Source organism: Budorcas taxicolor, chromosome 4 (assembly GCF_023091745.1).
Source record: "Budorcas taxicolor isolate Tak-1 chromosome 4, Takin1.1, whole genome shotgun sequence".
In the NCBI taxonomy this organism is placed as follows: domain Eukaryota; kingdom Metazoa; phylum Chordata; class Mammalia; order Artiodactyla; family Bovidae; genus Budorcas; species Budorcas taxicolor.
The window spans coordinates 114,777,400-114,781,480 of NC_068913.1; the positions used below are offsets into that span (position 1 = coordinate 114,777,400).

Below are 4,081 nucleotides of genomic sequence, written 5' to 3' on the forward strand. Positions count from 1 at the left end.
TGCAGAATGCGCTCTGTGCTGCCTCACTTGCAAGGCCAGCAAGCTGATTCTGGATGGCAGATGAACTGTCAGCCAGGGGAGTGGACCAGTGACTTCAGGTTCTCTTCATGGGGGCGACCTCTACTCAGGCTTTCTGAAGGGAAGGAAGGGTGGGCAAATTACAAGGGTAAACAATGTGGAAGAGCAAGGAGGCCTTTTCCCTATCTAATCTTAGAAGTCACATGGTGTTGCTTCAAGCACCCACTATTTCTCAAAGCAGTCACAAAGTCCCTCCAATTTCAAGGTAGGGGACATAGACCCATAGCTCAAGGGAAAGAGATCATGAGAGGATTTAGATTGTAAGAAGTCAGAAGATAGGGTTTTAACCATCTTTGGAAAATAAACACTACCACATTAACAAGGTTTAGTAAATTGAGGAGGAAAAATAAACTTTATACTACCACAACATGTACCATATTTTTGAAAGCATATTTTTAATCATGTTGAATGTAACTTGAAATATATTCATCTCAGCTTCTCCTCGAATATTTTTCATTCGTTCGTCATGCTTCTGCTTTAGCAACTTGATTTGTTTCTCCTTTTCTTCTGGTGGTTTATGGGCATATTCCTTTTCTACTAGTTTAATTTTGTTTTGTAATTCATCAGCATAGACTTTCTTCAAGTGGTCCTGCTGTCTCAGCTTTTGGTGTACGTCCTTGTAAATGGGGTCAGAAAAGTAATCCCCCTCGTTGTTCTGCTCCATCTTGTCTATCAGCTCCACCAGCTCCTGCACCTGAGCTTCCTTCTCAGCCTGCTCTGTGTTTCTGCTGTTACTGATGGCACAGCGGCGGTCTCCACACTCCTGGAGGCGGCTTCGTAGGTTTACATCTGCATCCTTCAAAAAAGTCGCTCAGGCTCTGGTCGCCCAGTTCATCTCTGCAAGTAAATAAGATGATCATATACTTCATGGCTGCTTTCCCAAACAGATTCTTGACCAACGCCATGGTTTGCTGCTCTTCCTGTGTGTGGCGGCCCAGCCTCAGGACCAAGACGATGGCGTGAGGCCCGGGACAGGAGGCGAGGACACATCCGCTGATTTCCCTGCAGGTGGTGTTCAGGCTCTCCTTGGTGTCAAAGAGCCCTGGGGTGTCAACAAGGAGAAGCTCTCTCCCCTTCCGTTTCCAGGATGCTTCTGACAAGTTTTGGTAATAACTTGGGCAGCAATCTCAGACTCGAATACTTTTTCCTCCTAAGGATGGTGTTTGCAGTGGCACTTTTCACACTTCCGGTCTTCCCGACCAGCAGGATCCTCAGAGCGTTGTTTGGCATGGCAGCCATGTTTACATCACGAGATTCTGGCGCGCAGGCATCCACACCACTTTAAGAAAAGGTAGGAGAGAGGAAAATGGTCAATATAGGTAAGTAGGAACCATTCCCACTCTCTTTTTCCCCCCTGCTTTTCCTCCCTGAAAGTTTATAATGTTCTCTTATGCATATTGACCCCGGTAGAGACAGATAATTTAAAGAGTTGAATTGTTATTTAAGAAATAACCAAGTAGTTAAGAGTTTCCCCACAAAAGTGTCAGGTCTTCATGGTTTCACAGGGAACTCATGAAAACTTTAAAGGCCTGATAATCTCAGTGCTTCTCAAACTATTCCTGATCACATAGCTATGAAGGAAAATGTTCAGTTTTTTCTATGAATCAAGTGTAATATTGATTCCAAAAGCTAACAAAGATTTCACAATAAATAAAGCTATAGATATGTCTCATGTATAAATATTAATACAAAAGTCCTAAATAAATTATTAGATGTGAAAAGCAGTATCACATGAGTAAGTATGATTGTTTCAGAAATACTAGGGTGATTCAACATGAAGATTTTGACTGTTACGATACATTCCATTAAGAGGTTAAGTAGAAAAGTAACTAGGTGCAGAAGAGTCATTTGGCCAAATTCAACCCTGATTCATGTTTAAAGCAGTTCATCAAATTTAAGTTAATTCATTCTTCTTTAACATTATTTTATATATATATATATATATATATATATATATATATATATATTTAAAAGTTTTGATCACTTGTTTTTTCATGCAACTAAAATCTTTTTTCAGGAACTAAGTTGTGTCCAACTCTTTTGTGACTCCATTTACTGTAGCCTGCCTGGATTCCATGGCATTTCCCAAGTAAGAATACTAGAGTGGGTTGCCATTTCCTTCTCCAGAGTATCTTCCTGACCCAGGGATCCAACTCAAGTCTCCTACACTGGCAAGCAGATTCTTCGCCATTGAGCCACCTGGGCTCTGATAGCTCAGTTGGTGAACCACCTGGGACCTAATAGCTCAGCTGGTAAAGAATCTGCCTGCAATGCAGGAGACCCCGGTTCAATCCCTGGATTGGGAAGATCCCCTGGAGAAGGGAAAGGCTACCCACTCCAGTATTCTGGCCTGCAGAATTCCATGGACTGTATAGTCCATGTGTTTGCGGAGTTGGACATGATTGAGTGACTTTCACTTTTCACAGCTGGGAAGCCCAGCAACTAAAGCAGTTGACTATGAAATTTATTTGGATGAAGAAAAAAAAAATTAGCCTGGGCAATGAAGCAAAAAAAAAAAAAAAAAAAGAGGTGAGATTAGCTTTCAGTTCAGTTCAGTCGCTCAGTCATGTCCGATTCTTTGGGACCCCATGAATTGCAGCACACCAGGCCTCCCTGTCCATCACCAACTCCCAGAGTTCACTCAAACTCACGTCCATCTAGTCGATGATGCCATCCAGCCATCTCATCCTCGGTCGTCCCCTTCTCCTCCTGCCCCCAATCTCTCCCAGCATCAGGGTCTTTTCCAATGAGTCAACTCTTCACATGACGTGGCCAAAGTATTGGAGTTTCAGCTTTAGCATCATTCCTTCCAAAGAAATCCCAGGGCTGATCTCCTTCAGAATGGACTGGTTGTATCTCCTTGCAGTCCAAAGGACTCTCAAGAGTCTTCTCCAACACCACAGTTCAAAAGCATCAATTCTTCAGTGCTCAGCTTTCTTCACAGTCCAACTCTCACATCCATACACGACCACTGGAAAAACAATAGCCTTGACTAGATGGACTTTTGTTGGCAAAGTAATATCTCTGCTTTTGAATATGCCATCTAGGTTGGTCATAATTTTCCTTCCAAGGAGTAAGCGTCTTTTAATGTCATGGCTGCAGTCACCATCTGCAGTGATTTTGGAGCCCCCCAAAATAAAATCTGACACTGTTTCCACTGTTTCCCCATCTATTTCCCATGAAGTGTTGGGACCAGATGCCATGATCTTAGTTTTCTGAATGTTGAGCTTTAAGCCAACTTTTTCACTCTCCTCTTTCACTTTCATCAAGAGGCTCTTTAGTTCCTCTTCACTTTCTGCCATAAGGGTGGTGTCATCTGCATATCTGAGGTTATTGATATTTCTCCCAGCAATCTTGATTCCAGCTTGTGCTTCTTCCAGCCCAGCATTTCTCATGATGTACTGTGCACATAAGTTAAATAAGCAGGGTGACAATATACAGCCTTGACATACTCCTTTTCCTATTTGGAGCCAGTCTGTTGTTCCATGTCCAATTCTAACTGTTGCTTCCTGACCTGCATATAGGTTTCTCAAGAGGCAGGTCAGGTGGTCTGGTATTCCCATCTCTTTCAGAATTTTCCACAATTTTCTTATTATTCCACCTTTTTTCCCACTGATGTAAGATGATACTTTAGTGAATATAAATATAACATAATATAACTAAACTGAATATAAATGAGTATAGTGTGATCAATTTAGTCTATTTCTGAATTTTGTTTATGTTTCACTGTTCTATCTATTCATGCACCATACTGTTTTAATTATAGAAATGATAATGTTCTACTATCTGGTAAAGCTTCTGGTCTTTCTGGTCATCCTTCACTGATGATTTTCCTTTACTGTCAAGGCTACCTTTTCTATTTTCTTTCATTCAAATGAACTTTATAATCAACTATATTAGTTGCATTAAAAAAAAGTGGTGACAAAAATGTTTTAAGTTTATATTTATGTAAAGACATGTTAAAGAAGTATCTAATGTAAATTTTATAAACTGCCTTAAACAT

The 4,081-nt window shown here is 40.9% G+C and overlaps 1 pseudogene; it reads right to left on the reverse strand.

Annotated features, from left to right (window-relative positions):
- Window positions 1-436: 436 nt before the first annotated feature.
- LOC128046964 (GTPase IMAP family member 7-like) lies at window positions 437-1,341 on the reverse strand (annotated as a pseudogene).
- Between the last annotated feature and the right edge of the window lie 2,740 nt (window positions 1,342-4,081).